The 25,409-nt window shown below is 37.7% G+C and overlaps 1 protein-coding gene across 4 annotated transcripts in view; it reads right to left on the bottom strand.

The window, feature by feature from the left end:
• The window catches only part of Nlg2 (Neuroligin 2), a 179,402-nt gene that overhangs the window by 87,801 nt on the left and 66,192 nt on the right, over positions 1 to 25,409 (bottom strand). The window contains exon 1 of one of the 4 annotated variants that reach the window (XM_067764724.1): positions 22,383 to 22,875. The exons of 2 other annotated variants lie outside the window; for them this stretch is intronic. The gene's annotated coding sequence lies outside the window, so the exon portion shown is untranslated. Of the gene's footprint in view, positions 1 to 2,647; positions 2,853 to 22,382; positions 22,876 to 25,409 lie in introns of those variants that run through there. One more of the 4 variants, XM_067764729.1, reaches the window with a different exon arrangement.

The raw sequence follows: 25,409 nt of genomic DNA, 5'->3' as shown, positions 1-25,409 counted from the left end.
AGAAAGAGGCAACACTTGCTGCACTAAGACTTGAAAATATCTCTAAGCTAAACATGGAAACATGACAAGGCATATGAAAGCAATAAGAAAATTCATAGAAAATCTCGTATAGCAACTACGTGATGCAATTACCCGTACACTCACTATCTCACTTAACTTTGAGGTGTTCATTGTGGGCATAACTATTTGGGAAACGGGGAGTCCACATACTGATCTTGATTCTGAGGTCTGGTTAACAGATCGATCGAAGTTTGATGAAGGGAAAAACGGGAGCTGGTATCCATGGGTCGAACTTCAAGAAATCGATACCAATGGATGCTCCCCCACTTTTTTAGGCAGAAATTCATGCAATAAAGTTTGCGTTAGAGAATATCTACGAAGAGGATTTTACTCATGGAGTTCTCTCATTATGTCAGACGGCCACTCAGCCTAGGTTAGGTTTGGTGGTAGCTATCCTGATAGAGGAAGCTCACTTGGACAACATGAAACTCCGTTGTGATACCACATACAATAAAAGAAAATAACGGTGACGTAGATATAGCTACTTAGAGAATCGTTGGGTAGCAACGATAAAGTTCCGAATGATAACGATCTCAATAAATCCTCGGGAGATCCAAGTGAGTCGCGACCGAAGTACTTTCGCCTTGTTCTGGCAAAAGCTGGACAATCAAGCATAAAGTGATTGGATAATTCCACCTCATTATCCTCCATACAGCTGCAGCAGGATGGAGTTTCCAGTATATTGAGACGTGCCGCATGGATACCCACGGGACAGTGCCCTGTCAAAACGCCAATGAAAATTGATAGGTGAGCCCACCTATGGAGGAGCAAACCACAGGTGGCCAGTGGAATCCCGAGATCCCTACAGCCATCTTCATCCGGTTCAGTTGTACCGATGCGGGCTAAAATATCCGCTTGACAGTTGCCCGGGATATCACTATGGCCCGGGACCTAGATAATCTTAATTATAAAATATTTCGATGCAATCGCAAGCGAGTTCAGGCACTCCAAGACAAGCCTCGATCTTACTGCAGTTGAACTCAATGCCTTGATAGCCGCTTGGCTATCAGAGTAGATGTTGAATTCCCTAACCGTAGTAACACCGGATAGCATTTTATCCAGCGCATCCTTAATCGCAGCAACTTCCGCTTGGAATACACTGCAGTGATGAGCCATCTTAAACTTGTGGCTTACATTTAGCTCTTGACAAAAGACCCCCCACCAACCTTTCCGTCTAGCTTCGACCCATCCGTGAACAAGTTAACCGGTCCCCTGCCCCATATGAATCCTCTTCCCCACTCCTCTCACGGGTGAATGACTGGGGTGAAGGTTGTATAGGGAGCAGTTACCAGTCCTGTCTGGGATAAATTCGAACATAGTAAGAAAGCCCATAGCCCATATCACGAAGCCTGACCAACGAACCAGCTGCCTTTCCCGCAATATCTACTGGATGTCTGTTCAGCATAACATACACTCAGCCTAATGTGCAATAAAAAGTTCACTCACATCAGCAAATTTGCACAGGACTCTTTGATAGTAATGAAGTAAGCTGTCCCAAAGCAATTTTATAAAAAAAAAGTTTGAAGAAAATTTAATTTCGTGTAAGAAAATTTGAAAAAAATCGTCTTGAGCTTTTTTTTTTAACTACAAAGCGGCAGTGAGCTGAGCTCTAAGGGAACACACTTTCATCTGTGACATCATGTGCAAGTGATGGTTTTTACACTAAGCGCCTAAAGAGTTTCACAAGGAAATATTACTTTAATTTTATTTAGTTTTATTAACTTGAACTCTTTTCGATATTACGAAAAAATCATAACTCACCAGTTGGTGCACTAACTAAACTCGGGTTGTGGGTAGTCAATGGCAACTCTTTCTACGCCCACACTTGCACATGGGTATCGCCTGACATTCCAAGAGTTTGCTTGTGTTCTAAGTGCAAGAAGGTGTGTGTGTGTGTTAGTGTATGAATGCGTGTTTATCCATTGAGCAGAGTGTGAAAATATTTATGTATATACTTATTATATAACTATCCATATATGTATTAGGGTGGGTCGATTTGTATGGACGAAATTTAACCGATATCGCGCCATCGATTTTTCGATAGGGTTTGGGCTGAGGAAAAAAATTCCACTACGCCTACCCAAAAAAATAATTTTCGAGCCTGCGAACTTAAATTTTTTTGACTTTTTTCGAATTTGATTTTTAAGGTTTTTTTATGACTTACTAAAAAAATGTTCATATGTATACCCTGTCCGACCCAAAAATGTTCGCTAAAAACGTTGTTGATAACAGTTTTTTATATTATTATTATTTTTTTTTTTTTTCAAAAAACTGTTATCGCCAACGTTTTTAGCGGAAATTTTTAGGTCGGACAGGGTTTACATGAAAATTTTACAATTCAATGAATATTTTTTTAGTAGGTCATGAAAAAAACCTTAAAAATCAAAGTCGAAAAAAGTAAAAAGATAAAATTTCGCAGGCTCGAAAATTATTTTTTGTGTATGCGTAGTGGAATTTTTTTCCTGAGCCCAAATCCTATCGAAAAATCGATGGCGCGATATCGGTTAACTTTCGTCCATGCAAATCGACCCACCCTAATGTATGTTTATATATATATATATGACTAAAAAGTGCTAGTTGGCATTACTGTGAATTATGGCGAGTGGTTTTATGTGCAAAAAATTTCTTTTCTTCGTGATTTGATGGTGCGGCTTTAACTTTTTCTTGCATTTCTCTTTTTAGCACTTTTTTATTTATTTTTTATTTGGCTGCCACCTCCGGCGATTTGTGGCGGCAGTTGTTCTACAACAAAGCTTAAACTTTTTTGTTTTTTTGTGGATATTTTTTTATTTATGTCTTTCCTACTTTTTTTGTTTAGCATACACAGTTAGTAAGGATAGAGGATGCTCTCGCGCTCTGCTGAGATCACAAGTAGGCCACTAAGGCGCCTGGTAGTATTGGGGAAAGTTAAAATTTAAAACTTTTTTAATTTAATTTTCATATATTTTCATTACTTTTCGTATTTTGTTGTTGTTGTTGTATACAAGTTTATATTAAAAGCAAATAATGTTGTGCTTACGTAAACTTAAGTGTTGATGAGTTATGGCTTCCGAATATGAGTTTTCAGCATAGTTGAGCTTATTTCGTTAGCTTTTTTAAGCTTGTGAAAACCAAAAGGGAGAGGGAATTTTTGACGTAAAAGAAGGAATTGCGAAGTTAAACCTTGAAATGCGCGCACTATGATTCCTATCTTCTTGTAGCGAAAGATTGGGGACCTGCATGGCATTGCCACATATTCGATATCATTAAAAAGCAGCGTTTGAATTTAAAAATGTGCTCAAAGGCCTGAAATAACTACAAAAATCTGGTGGCCACCGTGGTGTGATGGTAGCATGCTCCGCCCACCACACCGAATATCCTGGTTTCACGCCCCGGGCAAAGCAACTTAAAATTTTAGAAACAAATTTTTTCAATTAGAAGAAAAGTTTTCTAAGTGGGATCACCCTCGGCAGTGTTTGGCAAGCACTTCGTGTGTATTTCTGTCATGAAAAGCTCTCAGTGAAAGCTCATCTGCTTTGCAGATGCCGTACGGAGTCGGAATAAAAATAAGTAGGTCCCGTCCCGTCAATTTCTAGGCAAAATTGAAAGGAGCACGACACAAATTAGAAGAGCAGCTCGGCCTAAAATCTCTTCGGTGGTTATCGCACCTTAAATTTAATTAATTTATTTATCTGACAGCAGCTCTCTTGTTCACATTAGAAGTCTGCATAATGAAGCAGTAGTTTACTTATAAGTTACTATAGAAACCTCACAGATGAATCCAGCTAGCATTTAGTTTATAAGATGTACATATGTACGTAAGGATGGGTCGAGAGTGCCTCGTATTGAAACTTTCAGGGGTTTTTTGAATTCTTCTCAAGACAGTCGACATTTTTTTTGTTAACATAACTTTGTCAATAATTGCCATTCTGCACATTCCCTATGTAGACCTGGCGGCGAAGTGCATAGCTGCAACGAGACTCAATACCTCGGGACAGCTTGCGAGCAGACCATATCATCACCGTAGTATAGCATTATCGAATACTGGGCGAACATACTACCTAGTTTCCTACCTGCGCTATGATGGACGCAGTCTCGCAAATTTTTACATTGACGGCTCAGCAGCAATTAAGACTACGAGCCGGATCCGTGCGAATCTTGCACAGCCAATCTAAAAGTCTCTTATCAAATATCAACAGAAATCAGCTGTTGTATCAATCAATTAAAACTTACAGCTTGCGCTGCCATCTGGCATATGGGAGGAACTGCCGGTAATGCAGTGCAAATATTCACAATAGTGCCATAGTACAAATAGATTTTTTTGTGCTTACAATCGTTTATTTTTAACAAATTATTTTAACAAAATATAGCAAAACAAAAGCACTACGACGAAAATTGCCCAAAGCTCCCTAATAGCCCGAATCTCCATCTCTACAACCAAAACTTTATTTATAGATTTCGATTCCAAATAAGAGCGAAAAGGACCCGTACATAAAAACAGCAATTAGAAATAATATATATGATGATATTGGATCCCTGGTCATATGGGATAGAACGGATATGCTAGCTAGACAGAACGCATTCCTCGAGGCTTGTATGTGTAGATGTTCTAATCAGATTGGGCAAGATTAAAGGAAGGCGCGAACTGCACATGATCGACCAAGCAGCAAAGGCGTGAAACCAAGCGCGGGGCAGCAAAGTGTCGAATGTTATGTGCAGGTTTTATAACGTTAGACTAACAAAGTTACTCTAATAATTGAAAATAGTGTACTGTAGGCTCATGATGGGTATTCTTACTGGGCACAGCCTTTTTGGCATTACATGCTTTTAAATTAGGCCTGTCAGATATATAGCAGATATAGGAAATATGGTTTAGATGAGAAAACGATCGAGCACGTTTTGTGCTCGTCATCTGCGCTCGCAAGGCTAAGGCTCCATCTACTAGGAGTATCACAAAGTTCTATAAAGATTTTAGTATTTGCCAAGAGGAGGGAGTTATTTTATAACACAGATTCTGGCTTCTGAAAGGCTTTTTCAGTTTGGTTGCTGAGCAAACTTCTGGGAACACTATGGACCCATTCAGCCTGCTTTCATTAAATAATCTTCATACATGCTTAGGAAGCTCAGACATTTCTTTTAAAAAAGATGTTAAAATTTTCCCGATATTTTATTTTGGTATATTGATAAATATGTTTTTCTACTCTAAGTTCTTGATTGCTGTAAACAAAAGCAATATTAGAAGCATACTGTCAGCAGACTTTCCTATATTACTTTCAGAGTTCTGAAGCAGATGAAGTAGTCGATATCATTTCTTTTACCTTAAACGCTTTGTTCTATTAGTTTGATAAAGTCTTATTTCAAGCATGTATGGTTTGGTGAAGCCCCCTACTTGATATTATTTTAGTAACGCGCCTAAAGGTAGACTTCAAGTTTCAAAAAAAAAAGCCCAATACATTTTAAAGACAATATGTCGTCGGTCCCATAGAAGACAAACACTTTTCAGCTTCTCGCGTGGAAGACTAACAAGTATTGGCTTACCGCGTGGACAATATGTCGTCAGCCCCTTGGAAAACTAAAACGTTTCAGCTTCTGACATGGAGGATTTACACGTTTCAGCTTCTCGCGTTGAAGACTAACATGTTTCAGCTTATCGCGTGGAAGACTAACACATTTCGGCTTTTCGCATGGAAGACTAACACGTTTCAACTTCTCGCCTGGAAGATTAGCCTATTTCAGTTGTTCGCGTGGAAGACTAACACGTTTCAGCACAGCTCTTCGCATTATTACACTTTAGGTCCAAACATTTGGCTTTACCAGTCGCTATTACATTTTACCAACTAATTAAGTAAATTTTTTCCAACAAATAGGGCATAGAGGGCATGGAAATTTTTCTCCGCGTTCGCGTTAAAGAAGCAAAAAACTTTTCCATTCAATCTTATCGTATTGAATTTGCGACGTCAGTATGCATGATAAATTGCTTCAAAGCAATTTCAAATATTCAATCATATGTATATATTTGTATATTTATGAACATATCTTGAACTTTGACATGTCAGCAAATAAATAGATATAATCACATATGTTCCACACTTACATACGTGCATGTGTGTATGTGAATACCAGCCTAACAGGTTGTTGAGACGGCATCATCATTTTTTCGTCTTCAATTTTGTTTTACTTTCATATCAAAAAAAAAAAAAAAAAAACACACACACAGACAAAAGTTACAAAAATAAATATCTCGAAAAATTCGCAAAGTCATAAAGGCGCCTTATAACGTACACACACATTTGCACACATACCACACTGGAGATATGTACATTAGGGTGGGTCGATTTGTATGGACGAAAGTTAACCGATATCGCGCCACCGATTTTTCGATAAGATTTGGGCTCAGGAAAAAAGTTCCACTACGTATACCCAAAAAAAAATAAATTTTGAGCCTGCGAAATTTCATTTTTTTTTACTTTTTTATTACTTAGATTTTTAAGGTTTTTTTCATGACCTACTAAAAAAATTTTCATATGTATACCCTGTCCGAACCAACAATGTCCGCTAAAAGCGTTGTCGATAACAGTTTTTGGAAAAAATATTTTTATGAAAGTTTTACAATCAAATGAAAATTTTTTTAGTAGGTCATGAAAAAAAACCTTAAAAATCAAAGTCGAAAAAAGGTCAAAGAAATTAAATTTCGCACGCTCGAAATTTATTTTTTGGGCATGCGTAGTCGAACTTTTTTCCTGAGCCCAAATCCTATCGAAAAATCGATGGCGCGATATCGGTTAACTTTCGTCCATACAAATCGACCCATCCTAATGTACATATATGAAATATTTGCAAATGTAGCCATTTTCGGGGCATTATTTAATGAGGTTCTTGTGCGTTCATGCAAATTTACATATTCCGCATACATAAGCATCACAAAAGTGCCTTTTCACGCACGCACACATATCTGTGTATGTATGCGTAAATGCATATAAACACATGCGGGTGGTTCAAATTTGTTTTGGGCTAAGAAAGTGTATGTGTCAAGATGTTTTCCTTTTCTCGGGGATTAGAAACCACGTTCGAGTGGAAAGTGATCACCTGTGGCTCTGTCTCCATCATCGTCTGCCTCTCGTCTCTGCCTACACCTCCGTCTTGGTCTGTACCTGCACCTCCGTCTAACTTCTCTGCCTCTGTGCCCATTTCAGTTTCCATTTACGTAAGCGTGTTCATCTGCAATTGCGTCTCCCTCTCCGCTTCTGTAACCGTCTCCGTTTTCATGTCCGTATACGTGTTCATTTGAAATTCATTCTCTCCCCCTTCTGCTGTCGCCTGCCTCTGCGTCTCAGGCTCTGTAACTGCCATCGTCTGTTTTCGTATAACTCCACGTCTGTTTGTGTATATGTCTCCTTATACGATCACCGTCCTCTTCTGCCCCTTAATCTGACTCCCTCTCAGCCTCCATCTTCGCATGCCTCGTCTCCGCCTTCGTGCGTACCTGTGTTTCCGTTTCCCTCGCTGCATCCGTGCCCCTCTCCGTTTTCTTTCCGTATACGTGTCCGTATTTGTTTGCATCTCCGCATTTGTCTTCCCTTTCCTCTTCGCCTGCGTTTGCTCTTCTATCTCACCCTCCACCTCCATGTTCGTCCCGGTCGTCTTCTAGCCCTGCGTCCCCGTCTTTTCTTCATCGTTATAACTTCCTTTAGTACTACTGTTATCTTCAACTTTATCTTTATCGTCATAATAATTTTATTTCTTCTTACTCTTCTTCTTTTCTTCTCTTTCATCCTCCTTTACTGTGCCATTTCCTTTGCCTTTTTGGCCTAGCCCTCTCCCTCTTTTCTATTCGGTCCTATGGGCTCTTTTACACTTTATCTTAAAACCGTCTATACAAATAATCCAAAAATACAATACGAATTGTGGAAAAAAGTTTGTTCAAAACGATCCACCCTAACATATATAAATAATTATGCAAATATTATATATTCCATATAATTGCACAATATTATACATAGAACTATATAAATAGACGAATAAAAAATTTGTTTTGGTGCGTCGATTGTCGATTTGACCCAAAAATGCCACTGCATGGCTTAGTACGTCTGCTGAGGCGTTGAGGCAGCCTTTACAACTGTAACTGTCTCTCGTAATCAAAATCCACATTTGTATGTACAAACATGGATGTAACTTGATATATACAAACACATACATACGCATGTGTGCAAGAATGTTTGTTGGATGGATGTTCTGTTACATTTCAGTAGCTACTGTTGCTATTGCTGTTAGTACTATTGAAGTTGTTGCGGTTGTTTCCATGCATATGCTCTGGTGGCTTTTTGTTGTTAGTGTTTCTAGTTAGTTGTTGTCACCATTCCTATGTCCTTGCGGTTGTTGGTGTTATGACTGCATAAGCGCATATGCAAATACCAAATGCATATAAGTTTGCACGCATTAGTACAGTTGTGGGCAAATAAATGTTGCTAATGCTATTTTTCTGGCAGTCGAGTAAAATTTGCATTCTGGAAAAAAGTTAAAATACTAAAAGTGCAATCTAATCTAATATCTAAACATTTGTATATGAAGTGTAGAAATCGAAAAAAAAAATAAAAAAATTGTGCAACACGGCGTATGATTAATATTTTTTATGATAAGGCGCATTTTAGCGTCGTGGCGCCTAAAAGCATGCTCATATGATTTATAACAACAAGAAGGCGAAGCTGTAGAAGCGGCCAATAGTAAAATACACCCCTGCCAAGTAATGATACCCACTTTTTGCCATTTTCGCCTCAATATACAACATATCATATATATTATTTCTAATTGCTGTTTTTATGTACGGGTTCTCTTATTCGGAATCCAAATCTATACATAAAGTTTTGGTTGTAAAGATGGAGATGTGGGCTATAAACAAGCTTTGGGCAATTTTGGTCGTAGTGCTTTTGTTTAGCTATATTTTATTAAAATAATTTGTTAAAAATAAACGATTGTGAGCACACAAAGAAATCTATTTGTACTATGGCACGATTGTGAATATTTGCACTGCATTACCGGCAGTTGCTACCATTCGCTAGATGGCAGTGCAAGCTGTATTTTAATTGCTTGATAGAACTGCTGATTTCTGTTGATATTTGATAAGATACTTTTATATTGGTTGCGCAAGATGCGCACGGGTCCGGCTCGTATATAAAAATTTGCATATGAAGTGTAGAATTCGATAAAAAAAATTGTGCAACACGGCGTATAATTAATATTTTCTATGATAAGGCGCATTTCAGCATCGTGGCGCCTAAAAGCATGCTCATATGATTTATAACAAGAAGAAGGCGAAGCTGTAGAAGCGGCCAGAGTAAAAGACTCCCTGCCAAGTAATGATATCCACGTTTTGCCATTTTCGCCTCAATATACAACATATCTAATATATAAAATTCTTCTGTCACGGTTTTAGAGGCTTAACTCCTCCGAAACGGTTGAACCGATTCTCATGAAATTTTGTGAGCATATTGGGTAGGTCTGAAAATCGGCCAACGTCTACCTTTTTTTCGCTACGTGCCTAGGGTCTTGAAATCAAAACGTGGACCCGGGTACCCCTAGAATGTGTTTATACAATATGGATATAAAATGAAAGCTGTTGATGAGTGCTATAGTACAGGATAATTTTCATACCCCCAGGTGACTAGGGTCTCGAGATATAGGCCAAAACGTGGACCCGGGTACCCCTAGAATGTGTTTATACAATATGGATATCAAATGAAAGCTGTTGATGAGTGCTATAGTACAGAATAATTTTCATACAACTGGGAGGCTAGGGTCTCGAGATATAGCCCAAAACGTGGACCCGGGTACCACTAGAATGTGTTTACGCAATATGGATATCAAATGAAAGCTGTTGATGAGTGCTATAGTACAGAATAATTTTCATACAACTGGGAGGCCAGGGTCTCGAGATATAGACCAAAACGTGGACCCGGGTACCCCTAGAATGTGTTTATACAATATGGATATCAAACGAAAGCTGTTGATGAGTGTTATAGTACAGAATAATTTTCATACAACTGGGAGGCTAGGGTCTCGAGATATAGCCCAAAACATGGACCCGGGTACCACTAGAATGTGTTTATGCAATATGGATATCAAATGAAAGCTGTTGATGAGTGCTATAGTACAGGATAATTTTCAACAACTGGGAGGCTAGGGTCTCGAGATATAGCCCAAAACGTGGACCCGGGTACCCCTAGAATGTGTTTATACAATATTGATATCAAATGAAAACTGTTGATGAGTGCTATAGTACAGGATAATTTTCATACAACTGGGAGGCTAGGGTCTCGAGATATAGCCCAAAACGTGGACCCGGGTACCCCTAGAATGTGTTTATACAATATGGATATATGATAATTTTATACAGCTGGGAGGCTAGGGTCTCGAGATATAGGTCAAACGTGGACCCGGGTACCCCTAGAATGTGTTTATACAATATGGATACCAAATGAAAACTGTTGATGAGTGCTATAATACAGGATAATTTTCATACAACTGGGAGGATAGGGTCTCAAGATATAGCCCAAAACGTGGACCCGGATACACCTAGAATATATTTTAACATTATGGGATCAAATTGAAGCTGTTGATGTATGCTTTAGTACAGAGTAAGTTTTACACCGCTGGGTGACTACGGTCTCGAGATATAGGGTAAAATAAGGACCCGGATACACCTAGAATGTGTGTGTATTATGGATATCAAATGAAAGCTGTTGCTGAGAGCTCTAAAGTTCATTGTGATATTCGATTTAGTCGCATCAACCTGGCAAAAGTGATAAATATGCATGCGAAACCGAAATAAAGACAAGAACTAATAATACCCACATACCTATTTACATACGTCCTATTCGATTTGCCTGAAATTTCATATATAAATTTGCCTATATTAGTATTTACGATGCTTTTTTCCGGGAAGTATACCAGAGACGGACTGCGACTGAGACTCAGACTCGGAACGGGACTGGAACAAAATACATGCCACCCTCTGGGACTGGCAATAAGAGATGAAGAAGAAGGAGAAAAACTTGAGAGAAGAGAAAAGGGAGAAGGAGACTGAGAAAGAGATAGAATGAGACGAAGATGGAGATGAAGCGAAAAAGACGGAGAGAGGAGTGAATAAAAAGATTAGGAAAAAGTGTTGACGGGTAGTGCTGAGTTAGTTAGTTAAAAGCTTATTAAAATGTATGCAGATACGTCAAATTTAGGGCAGAACAACGTCTGCCGGGTCTGCTAGTCATATATATTATTTCTACTTGCTGTTTTTATGTACGGGTCCCTTTTTTGCTCTTATTCGGAATCCAAATCTATACATAAAGTTTTGGTTGTAAAGATGGAGATGTGGGCTATAAACAAGCTTTGGGCAATTTTGGTCGTAGTGCTTTTATTTAGCTATATTTTATTAAAATAATTTGTTAAAAAGAAACGATTGTGAGCACACAAAGAAATCTATTTGTACTATGGCACGATTGTGAATATCTGCACTGCATTACCGGCAGTAGCTACCATTCGCTAGATGGCAGTGCAAGCTTTTAATTGCTTGATAGAACTGCTGATTTCTGTTGATATTTGATAAGAGACTTTTATATTGGTTGCGCAAGATGCGCACGGGTCCGGCTCGTATATAAAAATTTGCATATGAAGTGTAGAATTCGATAAAAAAAATTGTGCAACACGGCGTATAATTAATATTTTCTATGATCAGGCGCATTTCAGCATCGTGGCGCCTAAAAGCATGCTCATATGATTTATAACAAGAAGAAGGCGAAGCTGTAGAAGCGGCCAGAGTAAAATACTCCCTGCCAAGTAATCATATCCACGTTTTGCCATTTTCGCCTCAATATACAACATATCTAATATATAAAATTCTTCTTCGGTTTTTTTAGGCTTATCTCCTCCGAAACGGCTGAGCCGATTCTCATGAAATTTTGTGAGCATATTGGGTAGGTCTGAGAATCGGCCAACGTCTACCTTTTTTTGCTACGTGCCTAGGGTCTTGAAATCAAAACGTGGACCCGGGTACCCCTAGAATGTGTTTATACAATATGGATATCAAATGAAAGCTGTTGATGAGTGCTATAGTACAGGATAATTTTCATACCCCTAGGTGACTAGGGTCTCGAGATATAGGCCAAAACGTGAACCCGGGTACCCCTAGAATGTGTTTATACAATATGGATATCAAATGAAAGCTGTTGATGAGTGCTATAGTACAAGATAGTTTTCATACGACTGGGAGGCTAGGGTCTCGAGATATAGACCAAAACGTGGACCCGGGTACCCCTAGAATGTGTTTATACAATATGGATATCAAACGAAAGCTGTTGATAAGTGTTATAGTACAGAATAATTTTCATACAACTGGGAGGCTAGGGTCTCGAGATATAGCCCAAAACGTGGACCCGGGTACCATTAGAATGTGTTTATGCAATATGGATATCAAATGAAAGCTGTTGATGAATGCTATAGTACAGGATAATTTTCACACAACTGGGAGGCTAGGGTCTCGAGATATAGCCAAAAACGTGGACCCGGGTACCCCTAGAATGTGTTTATACAATATTGATATCAAATGAAAACTGTTGATGAGTGCTATAGTACAGGATAATTTTCATACAACTGGCAGGCTAGGGTCTCGAGATATAGCCCAAAACGTGGACCCGGGTACCCCTAGAATGTGTTTATACAATATGGATATATGATAATTTTCATACAGCTGGGAGGCTAGGGTCTCGAGATATGGGCCAAAACGTGGACCCGGGTACCCCTAGAATGTGTTTATACAATATGGATACCAAATGAAAACCGTTGATGAGTGCTATAGTACAGGATAATTTTCATACAACTGGGAGGATAGGGTCTCGAGATATAGCCCAAAACGTGGATCCGGATACACCTAGAATATATTTTAACATTATGGGATCAAATTGAAGCTGTTGATGTATGCTTTAGTACAGAGTAAGTTTTACACCGCTGGGTGACTACGGTCTCGAGATATAGGCTAAAATAAGGACCCGGATACACCTAGAATGTGTGTGTATTATGGATATCAAATTAAAGCTGTTGCTGAGAGCTCTAAAGTTCATTGTGATATTCGATTTAGTCGCATCAACCTGGCAAAAGTGATAAATGTGCATGCGAAACCGAAATAAAGACAAGAACTAATAATACCCACATACCTATTTACATACGTCCTATTCGATTTGCCTGAAATTTCATATATAAATTTGCCTATATTAGTATTTACGATGCTTTTTTCCGGGAAGTATGCCAGAGACGGACTGGGACTGAGACTGAGACTCGGAATGGGACTGGAACAAAATACATGCCACCCTCTGGGACTGGCAATAAGAGATGAAGAAGAAGGAGAAAAACTTGAGAGAAGAAAAAAGGGAGAAGGAGACTGAGAAAGAGATAGAATGAGACGAAGATGGAGAGAGGAGTGAATAAAAAGATTAGGAAAAAGTGTAGACGGCTAGTGCTGAGTTAGTTAGTTAAAAGCTTATTAAAATGTATGCAGATAGGCCAAATTTAGGGCAGAACAACGTCTGCCGGGTCTGCTAGTCATATATATTATTTCTACTTGCTGTTTTTATGTACGGGTCCCTTTTTTGCTCTTATTCGGAATCCAAATCTATACATAAAGTTTTGGTTGTAAAGATGGAGATGCGGGCTATAAACAAGCTTTGGGCAATTTTAGTCGTAGTGCTGTTGTTTACCTATATTTTATTAAAATAATTTGTTAAAAATAAACGATTGTGAGCACACAAAGAAATCTATTTGTACTATGGCACGATTGTGAATATTTGCACTGCATTACCGGCAGTTGCTACCATTCGCTAGATGGCAGTGCAAGCTGTAAGTATTAATTGATTGATAGAACAGCTGATTTCTGTTGATATTTGATAAGATACTTTTATATTCGTTGCGCAAGATGCGGACGGGTCCGGCTCGTATTTATATATTTGTTTTTAAATACCACCACCAGATATTTTTTAAATTTCATAAGAGCCTAAAAGTATGTACAGGCAAATTGAAAAAAAAATGTTCTAAAACAAGGAATTAAAGCATTGACAGCTGGTTGGTTGGTTTACGTATTTTTGCATAATGTGAAAATTAACAGAGGTTAGGTTAAGCTGAACTGGCTGGTCAATAAAGATCTCACATAGACTGTACGAGTCCATAGTGCTATCAGAATTTGTTTGACGACCAAACGGAAGCTCCCCAATTAGGTACCAGGACTTACGTTACAATATAACTTCGTCCTCTTGGCAAATACAAGAAGTTTTCTGTAATCCACCTTAATAGCTGCCTCGAGATCTGGCAACTCTGCCGCCCTCGTAGCTGTATCCTTGACCTGGTGAGCGCAGGACACGAACACCGTACCTGCTCAAAAGTTTATTCCTGCAGCTCGCACTTACTACATCTGCTGTTACTTATGAGACCTAAGTTATAAGCATGTGACACCTGAAAGCAGTATTTAGTTAGCATGTCCATCGTAAACTTCAGGTCTTCTCTCGTTTGAGAGATGAGCAACTTTGTGAGTCTAACATCGTAGGTTTTGAAAATGATCTTATAAATTTTGCTTTGTTCCATGAATTTCCTGCTTGGTCGATGATTTGCAGCTCCCGCCTTCTTTTAATCTCGCCCAATCTGATTGGAACGTCTGCTTGTCCAGGGACCCAATATAGATGTATATTTCCCTATCCCGATTCTTTTCAGGGATTGCTTATCCTCTAACGCACTTTAAGATGTTGTGCTATGCGAGATTTTTGTTTTAACTGCTGCTTGCCTGTCAATGTAAGAATAGACGAGACTGTAGTTTAAGCTATTTTCCTAAAGTTTTCTACTACTTTAGAAACGGCTACTACTTCCGCCTGAAAAAGACTCCAGTGATCTGGCAGCTTGTAGGATCTGTTACTTTAGAACCATCGGTGTACATCGATGTCTGCCATTTGAGCGCCCATGCGCCAACCTTCCACCTCTTTTGTGGCTCTAAGAGACCCACCCAAACGCAAATAGGGAGATAGGTACTCTGCTCGTCCAGTATTTGATGACGCTATACTATTCTCTCGAAGCTCCCGAAAAATTGAAAACTGCTACGTCATCTGCGAACGATTTTAGTTTGACGTGTCCCTCATCGAACCGCTTCAGCAGTTGGTTGATGACCAACGTCTACAGCAGAGGAGATAATATCCTGCATGCTCCTGTCCACCGACTTTGTGGCTGTATGATACAGCTCCCTAGCCTAGAGATAAGCTCCACCAGAAAATGTGCAAAAAAGCTAGATAAAGGTCGTGGACACGTTGCCGTTTCTGAATTTCTGAGGAGAACAAAATATTACATTGAAGATGGCATAACCCCGAAACTGGTTTGTCTCCAAACTCAATTTGACAAGGAATGACGGAAAATAATTCGAATATAAATCAATTATCCACACTGTTGGAAAATCAACAAAACAAAATGAATTACTTTTATGTTCTAATGCTATATCAATTTGAGTTGTGTTATGTGATGTTATGTTATGCCATGTTATGATATCTTTTGTCTTGTAATGTTATGAAAGAATTATATGCGATCCTATTTTGTCTTAAAATATGTTATGTTATACTTTGTTGTGTTCCGTAATCATCTGCTATGCCATATTATGATATGTTTTATTATATATTGTTATTTTATTTCATGTTATTTATGTGGTTTGAATCTTTGTTTATGTGACCTTATGTTATGTTTTCTTGTTGGACTATGTCGTAATGCTTTCTTAGGACATGCTATTTTATGTAATATTATGTTATGCTATCTCATGTTGTGTTGTGTTATGTTATTTTATGTTAAGGAATGTTATGTTACGAGAGAATCATTTAAAACACGAAAACTAGGTAAGCCGAAGTACCTGGCGGATTACACTCGTAGCCAAATAAGATATTGGCAAATAACTGCCCAAACCTTTATTCCACAAGAGGGAAGACAGCTAAAATTGTTCTCATACCGAAGAGCAAAGAAAACCCCTACTCTCAGCCGTCTTTCAGCTTATTGTGCATGCTGTAGTGTACAGGCAAAAGTTTGATGGCAGCGATAGAGAATGGGAGAGGACTGTCTCACCGACAGCAAAGCTTTCTGGGAGGGAACTCTATAATGGATGTCATAGCTGAAGTAAGAGATGCAGTCAATGAAGCTGAGTAGGGTGCCATCAAACAATTCCGTTGGTGCTAGTGCTCAGGATGGACATCAGTATCCCTTTTAATACAGCCAAGTGATATAAAGGCACGAAACTGCGCGATGCCACAGCGTTGCTATACCAGGCGGCTATGCGCAGTTTAAGTAGACGGATAACGGTACATTTTTGTATGGTGCTCTTACTTTGGTCCAATGAAGAAGAGTGCTACGAATGCTTTCAGCTTTCACGCAAAAGCTGCTGTGGGCTCGCTGGACAAAGAAGAAAATATATATGTTTCTACCAGATAGGTATGAGAAAAATAGAGACAATAGTAACTGTCCGAAAGTTGCCAGGGAGTTAATTCCCGATTTTAAGCCGTGATCGAAGCGGTCAAATGGAGAGTTTGACTTCTGGCTGACACTACTCTTAACCGGATATACTTTTCCAAGGAATTTAATTGTTTGAAAACTTAAGCTGCCGAAAATTCGGAGATTGACTCGCTCAATAAGCGAATGAGGCTAGAAAAGATACTTTGCTATCTCGCCGGAGGCAGTTCCCCAAAAGATTATCTGTGGAAGTTAGTCATGGGATATGTTCAGCAGCTTGGTGGTGTGGCACTTCCGTATGCAAAGTAGTGCTAAATGCGGCCCCCGATACGTAAAAGCGTGAGGAACGGATGCGTTACACTCTAGTCGGTATTATTTTAAAAGTAGTACGGAGTATCACAGGCAGAGTTTTGTGCCGCTCGAGTATCTAATACCGAGTAGTGCATTACAGGACAGAACAAACTGCCTAGTTACGCAATGCTACGTTATGTATATTTTGTATGTTATATTATGCTATGAAATATGAAATCTTGCCGTATTTTGTTATTTTATGTTTGGTTTGGTTATGTTGCACAGCGTAACCTAATATGTTATGCTATGTTTTTTCTGTGTTTTATTGCAATTGTATGTTATTTAGAAAAATGCCAGTTTGGCTATGCTATGTTACGCGTTACGTTTCGTAATGTTATGTAATGTAACTTAATTATGGATTATGTGTTGTTATGCAATGTGTTTACAGATTTGTATTGTGATTTCATATGAAAATATGCTTTGCTATGCTAAGTTGTGCTATCTTACGTTATGTTTTGTCAAACTAAGCTTTGTTATGTTGTATTATGTTATATAATGTCAAAAGTTGTCATGTTATGTTTTGTGGTGTTATGTAATGTAACTAATAGTATGTTATTTTACGTTGGGCGTTCTTATGCCTTACTTTTTTCTGTTTATTTTTTGATTTATGTATGTTTTACAGTGCTATGTTTCGTAATGTTATGTTATGTAACTTATTTAAATGATATGTTGTGCAATGTGTTTTGAAATTTGTATTGTAATTTCATGTAATTTAATACTATGCCATTTTATACTTCGCTATGCCAAGTTATGCTATGTCGCGTTACGCAATTTTATGTCGCGTTATGTTGTATTATTTTGTATTTTAATTGATTGCCATGGCTAGTTATGCTTCGCTATGCCAAGTTATGTTACGTTACGTTTTGATATGCCATGTTGTACAATGCTATGTAATATATTCTGAGTCATGTTATCTTATAATATTTGCATTTCTCAAACAACTATCTTTTCCTTCAAAAATTTACTAAATAATATTTAAAGCTAAGACAAAACCGTACGCCGCTGCAGGCTATGCAAACGCAAGTGCTTCTCACTAGCGCGCCAACAACAACAACAACTACACGCAATAACATCACTGCTGCTGCTTCCGGCCATCAAACCTTCTAAGAAAGCAGAATACATATCTACATAAAAATAGGCATCTATATACATAGTCACATTTACATACACACAAACTGCATAAGAGCACTTGCTTATCAGCCAGCCAGCTCTCCAGTGAGCTAGGCTAGTATTGCTGTAATTTACATAGCAGTATCTGTGTATGTATATATGAAAATATGTATGTGGAGCTGATATTTGCCACCTGCTGTGCTGGGCCATGATTAACAGCCCCCAACGAGCCGAGAGTAACATAACGCAACGAACGACCGAATTGTGTTTTTCGCAATCGTATAAGCGGAAATGGCAAAAGCAACACTACAAACAACGGAAATATATATATGTATATTAGAGCGGGTCAAACTTTTTTCCATCAGGAGTATAGCAAAAACGTAATCTACAGATGATTCTAAGAAAAATTGCTGAAGACACCATAGCTCTAAGTCCGATTTCGAGTCACCGACTTTTGCAAATAGATATTTTGCCATATGAATTCAGGCTTTGGGCAAAAAATCGTCATAGCTTCTGATAGAATTATAGGGAAAATATCATATCGGGCTTACTTCAAAGGTATTTTACGTACATTTTAGGATCTGTATTAATATCTATAGTGTTTTTGAATTTTAGTAGAGATATAAGGCTTAAATTATGAGAAATTAGCCTAAAATGAACTTTTAACTACTATATTGCCATTTTTAACAAATTTCTTATGACAATTTTTTTTTGTCTACAGCTAAAATAAGTTCAGGACATTTCCAACAACTTTCATACAGACAGCTTTTCTTTTTTTGAATTCGTTTTAGTAGAAAATTTAAAAAATAAAACCTATATTTTCAAGTAATAAGCAAAAAAAAAAAAACGTTTTTTTATAATTTTAACGTAATTTATTTAAAAAATTATTATTTTTGCTTAGAATTGACCATTTTAACGTATTTTTCAAAATAGAAGTAATGTTATGTTATTATTTTTTAAAATCTTTTTTGCTCTCCATTCGTGGTTATTTTTCACGACTTTCTGCTGTAACAGCCATAACACTTACAAGTTTTTTTCTATAACACGTTTGGAAACAGATGTTAACAACAGTACATATTGTAACGCATTTGCTGGAATTCCTCTTATTTGCAACCTTCTGCTAACGTACGAATCACTAAACTGTTGAATAAATAACTCCATTATTCAATAATGCAAAATGGCCTTTTTTAAAGTACTTCTCAATAACACTACTATTGCTCGCCAGATGGCGTCTTATATCAAACTGATTGTCGTGCCTCTACTGTTGCTGCCTTTTATACTCTGTGATTTCTCATTCGCATCTTCTAGGCGCTTCCATTTCTAGAAGTTACTAGTTGGTTATCAGCTATAAAATTACTACGTTTATAGCTTCTCATATGCGCGTATATATGTGAGCACAAATATAATTGCATACTTTTGGGAGCATCTCAGATAAGATATCTGCATGTGCTTGTGCGTCTCTTCTCCGCTGCGTGTAGACATAATGATTGATTTAATGATGTGCGTACAAGTCACTGCTTAGCATCGGCTTAGATATGATAGTATCCCTTAGTGTTGCTAATATTCGTGACAATATCATATGATAGAGCTATCAAAAAAATTTTATACTATCGAGAAAAAATACTTGATCCAACTAAACTCAGAGTATACAAAAAATATAATATCAACTAGCAGACCCGGCAGACGTTGTTCTGCCCTAAATTTGGCCTAACTGCATACATTTTAATAAGCTTTTTCCGTCTAACTCTGCCCTCCCCCCACCCCTCTACACTTTTTCCTGATCCTTTTATTCACAATCACATTCATTTTATTTCTTTCTCAGTCTCCTTCTCTCTTTTCTCTTTTCTCACGTTCTTCTCATTCTTCTTTATCCCTTATTGCCTGTCCCAGAGGGTGGTATGTATTTTTTTCCAGTTCCAGTCCCACTCCGGGTCTCAGCCCCAGTCGTAGTCCTAATCCCAGTCCCAGTCCGTCTCTGGTCTACTTACAGGAAAAAGGGATCGTAAATACTAATATAGGCAAACTTGAATACCAAATTTCAGGCAAATCGAATAGGACGTATGTAAATAGGTATGTGGGTATTATTAATTCATGTCTCTATTCCGGCTTCGCTTGCATTTTATCAGTTTTGCCTTGTGTTTTCAACTGCGTTGATACGACTAAATCGAATATTACAATGAAAATTACTTTAGAGCTCTCAGAAACAGCTTTCATTTCATATCCATATTACCCACACATCTTAGGGGTATCCGGGCCACATTTTGGCCTATATCTTGAGACCCTAGTCCCCAAGCGGTATAATATATTACTCTCTACTAAAGCACTCATCAACAGTTTTCATTCGATATCCATATTATATAAACACATTCTGGGAGTGCCCGGGTCCACGTTTGGACACAATCGACCGACGCATCTCTTCAAACACCGTCGACCAACTAACACACATTTTAGCCTTTCCTTTTATATATATAGATTTTTATTTTTCACACTTCACTATAATATTAAAAGGAAATACAGATATTCCTTGCTTTTGAAATTCGGCTTAAAAATTGCACACGGAACAACTAAAGACTCTCCTGAATTAAAAAAAAAATGTCTTAGTACTTCTAAATCGCGGACCCCCTCAGAAACCCCGGGTCCGGGGGTAATCGGTTCAGTAGTTTAGGAGTCCATCGAGGACAAACAATGTGAACGTGATTTTTATAAGATTTTAATGCTCCAGATTATACTGATATGATTGATCTGAAGGATAATTTACTATATGGACCGTCATTCACAAGAAATATTCCATTCGATCACTTGGTACAATTCTTAGATTATGATGAGCCAACACTAGATGATCCTAAATTTCCAATGCATATACAAGGAACAGAAAGTTATGTACAGTTGTTAACATCTGTTTCCAAACGTGTTATAGAAAAAAAAAAACGTGTAGGTATTATGGCTGTTACAGCAGAAAGTCGTGAAAAACAACCACGAATGGAGAGCAAAAAAGATTTTAAAAAATAATAACATAACGTTACTTTTATTTTGAAAAATATGTTAAAATGGTCAATTCTAAGTAAAAAAATTATTTTTTAAATAAGTTACATTAAAATTATAAAAATTGTGTTTTTTGCTTATTAATTGAAAATATATGGGTTTTTTTTTGAAAATTTCTTTCTACTAAAACGAATTCGAAAATATAAAAACTTATTTTAGCTGTAGAGAAAAGAAATTTTTCATAAGAAATTTGTTAAAAATGATAATATAGTAGTTAAAAATTCATTTTGGGATAATTTATCATAATTTAAGCCTGATATATTTACTAAAATTTAAACGCACTATAGATATTAACACAGATTCTTAAATGTACGTAAAATACCTTTAAAGTAAGCCCAATATGATTTCCTATAATTTTATCAGAAGCTATGACGATTTTTTGGCCAAATCCTACATTCATATGGCAAAATATCTATTTGCAAAAGTCGGGGACTCGAAATCGGACTTAGAGCTATGGTGTCTACAGCAATTTTTCTTAGAATCATCTGTAGATTACGTTTGTGCTATACTCCTGATGGAAAAAAAAATCCATCCATACAATTTGACCCGCTCTAATGTATATACAATGTATATTATACATACACGTATATTATACATACATACATACACATACCAAAGCACGCATACAAAAACAAAACACATTATATTGAATAGAGCATAGTGGCAAATGCCTAATGGCTACTGTAACGGTAATAACGACAGGGGGCTTTAACTTTAGCTTTAACAGAAACTGCCGCAGCAGGAAAAATGGCAACGAGCCAGGCCAAGCAAGCAAGCCGTTCAAATAAGGCAAAAACAACAGGACGCTGTGGCTAGCAGCAACGACAGTAGCAGCAATAATAGCTGCAATATACGGCGGCTTCGGCTGCTCCTAAATGTATGCTATGTCAAAATGAAATGAAATGTGAATGCTGCGCGAATTTGTATGGCATCTTTTTGGGCGTTGATGCCCTTTCACTTTTTTTATGACTTTTTTCATTTTTTATATTTCTTTTCGATTGCTTCTTCCTTTTCTTGCTTTCACATTTTAATGCCTTAGGGAACTTTTGCTGCGTTATGCTTTATATTTTCTTTTTATTTTCTTCTGGCTTATGATAACCAAACGAGTTTTTGTATTGTATGAATGTATATGTGTGCGGCGGCGTATCATAACTGCTTGCGCGCAAGTGTGAAACTGTTTATGTATGCTTATGTGTGTGTATGTTGAAAAATGATTACTACGTTCAACTTCGTTTCTGCTGCCTAATAGTGGAGACATAAATTTTTATTAGCATCCATTGAATTGCGAACTTTTTCTGTCCCATGACATACTGCATTTATGATCTTTGTGCTTTCACCTTTTTTTTATTATTTCCAACTCGTCAACGCCAATATTAGCATCATTATTTGCACCATTTGCGTATGGCTGCTTATTTGCTGGTGTTTGCTGGTTATGATGAATTTGTTTTTTTTTTGTGTTTTGTGCACATACAAATTCACTTACTGCAGTTTGTTTTATTTACACACTTTTAATGTGAACTTTGTATTTTTATTTATTTTAGATTTTTTTTGACTTATTCAATTAAAAAAATTTTATTTGGGTCTCAACTTCTCAACATCTGCCAAATTTTTTTCACACTTTTTTACAAATTTCACTTTTTGTTTGTTGCTTTTGTTTGTAAAATTTGCATAAATTTTCTATTTCCATTACTTTTTTTTCATAAATTTTTTTTAACTAAATTTTTCCAAGCTTCCTTCTTGCAAAATCAAATATTTTCAATGTACCTGAAGTTAAATAGAAAATCGCAGCTGCACAATTTTGCGTGTCGGCGCGACCAAGCGTTCGTCTACTCTAATTGCGTTAAGATTTGTTCGCTTACAAGGATTTCGATTGAATCGTGGTTGGTTGTCGTTGTCGCCAACGCCACCACTGCCATTTCCATTGCGCTGTGTATTTGTGCTCCCACTTATGCTTGTTCTTCTTCTTCGTCTCTTTTTTTGTGTGTGTTTACTCTCCATTTAGTGTGCTCTTCCTGCTGCTGTTGATGCTGTTGCAATTTTAGTTAATTTTTTTTGTTATTGTTATTTTCACTGTTGTCGCTTGTTAGAGGGGACAGTGGGGCTTTGTTTAAAAAAATGCTTTAAAATAATTTAATTACATATTACCAGCCTGACCCGTGCGCATCTTGCGCAACCAATATAAAAGTCTCTTATCAAATATCAACAGAAATCAGTTGTTCTATTAACTCACAGCTTGCGCTGCCATCTAGCGTATAATAACAACTGCCGACAATCAATTAAAACTTTCAGCTTGCGCTGCCATTTAGCGCACAATAGCAACTGCCGGTAATGCAGTGCAAATATTCACAATAGTGCCATAGTACAAATGGATTTCTTTGTGTGCTCACAATCGTTTATTTTTAACAAATTATTTTAATAAAATATAGCTAAAAAAAGCACCAAAATTGCCCAAAGCTCGTTAATAGCGCGAATCTCCATCTTTACAACCAAAACTTTATTTATAAATTTGGATTCCAAATAAGAGAGAAAAAGGGACCCTTACATAAAAACAGCAATTAGAAATAATATATATGATAAGATAGACTAACTTCTCGTAACACAACATAGCACCACAGAGAAACAGCGGAAAATTTCTATATGTATCATAGCACAGCATAACATGGCATAATGAAATAAAACATAGCATAGCACATGATAAACTAACAAAATATAACCTCTAGACCTTCACATACGTGAAACTGCAACAGGACCACGAGAGTCCAACGGTTGGAACTCAAGGCAGTATGGACACAGTGGTTCCTCAGATGGCTTCCCGGTGTTGCTTGGTCATCAGATTATCATAAGGTTAATCTACCCTCAAGAGGGGAATAGAGGGGCAACTGTAGGGGCCTGTAAAGGAAGGACGCAATTTCACCCTACACCGACGGCTCCAAAATTGGCTATGCTGTGGACTCAGGTGTCTTCTGTGAACATCTTAAGGTTAAGGAAGGAGCGCGAGGTATACATTTACACATCTAAGGTCGTCAGCAGCTGCAAGAGGTCGCTTCAAGCCGCAGCTCACTTTGCATACATAACTCTTATATTAACTCATAGGAACATCGTGTGCGACGAGAAGGCCGACGAACTTGCAAGGGCAGTGAAGGCGGTCGAGATGCATCATCTTTTATGTATATCCATCAAAAGAAACATACATAGCATATTCAAGACCTTAGCGGAACTGGTATTCCTCGCAAGATAACAAAGCAAACCTAAATAGTTGAATCACGATAGCAGTAGAACAGAGGACGTACTAAATTATTATTATTATTCCATACTCCATTAGGAGCTTAAGAATTCAACAAAATTTTTCCAATTATCTTTATTTCGTGCTATTTGCCTTAATTCGTTAAACGATTTGCCAGTTTCCTGAAGAACCGTTCTCCTCCAAGTCATCTTTGGTCGGCCGCTGCATCGTTGCCCTTGAGGATTCCAGGATTCCAGGTTAAGGCAGCATGTGCAACGTCATCATATGGCTTTCAATATGTACACTGGTTTGGTTGGTCAGCCCCCATAACTCTTCGTTCGATATCGTTCTAGGCCACCATATCTGCATTATATTTCTCAAGCAGCGGTTAATGAAGGACTGTAGCTTGGCTTTAGTTTCAGCAGTTACGAGCCAAGTTTCCGAGCCGTACAACAAAACAGACTTCACACATGCGTTAAACATTTTTATTTTTGTTTCAGTTCGAAGGTTGTTAGCGCGCCATACGCCCAGCTCCCCGGGCTTTTTGGATTCGAGCATTTATATCTCTTCTTGCACCACCATCTACGGCGAGAATACTTCCCAAGTATGTAAAGCTTTCGGTATCTGCAACATTTTGGCCATCAATTGTGAAATTTCCTGAGTTGTTACCTTTGATGCGCATAGATTCGGTTTTTCTTATATTTATTTCCAACCCAAACTTTGACGACTGGTGATGCAGGTGGTCGAGCTTTGCCTGCATGTGCGGTGTGTGTGTGATAGCAGGACAATGTCATCTGCGTAATCCAAATCCTCAAGACTGAAGTTAAGTCTCCAGTTTATGCCCCTATTTTGCGAGTCGAATATTTCGAGCACTCAGTTCAAGACCACAATAAACAACAGTGGTGATAATATACACCCCTGCTTGACACCTGTAGTCGATTCAAATGCATTGCTTAGTTTTCCATTATGCAACACTCTGCATTTTGAATTTTCATAGCCTTTCCTTATAATGTTAATAATTTTTTGAGGAACTCCAATTCTCCAATTCCAAATTCCTACTAAATAGGTCAAGGAAATAAATCTTTAGAATTACTAATACAATCACGGGACACTGGCCGCTTGGCCTCCATGCCGAGAGATT

Source organism: Eurosta solidaginis, chromosome 2 (genome assembly GCF_040869045.1).
Source record: "Eurosta solidaginis isolate ZX-2024a chromosome 2, ASM4086904v1, whole genome shotgun sequence".
In the NCBI taxonomy this organism is placed as follows: domain Eukaryota; kingdom Metazoa; phylum Arthropoda; class Insecta; order Diptera; family Tephritidae; genus Eurosta; species Eurosta solidaginis.
Note: the sequence above shows the minus strand (reverse complement) of the source record. Positions and strands in the feature narration are given on the sequence as shown.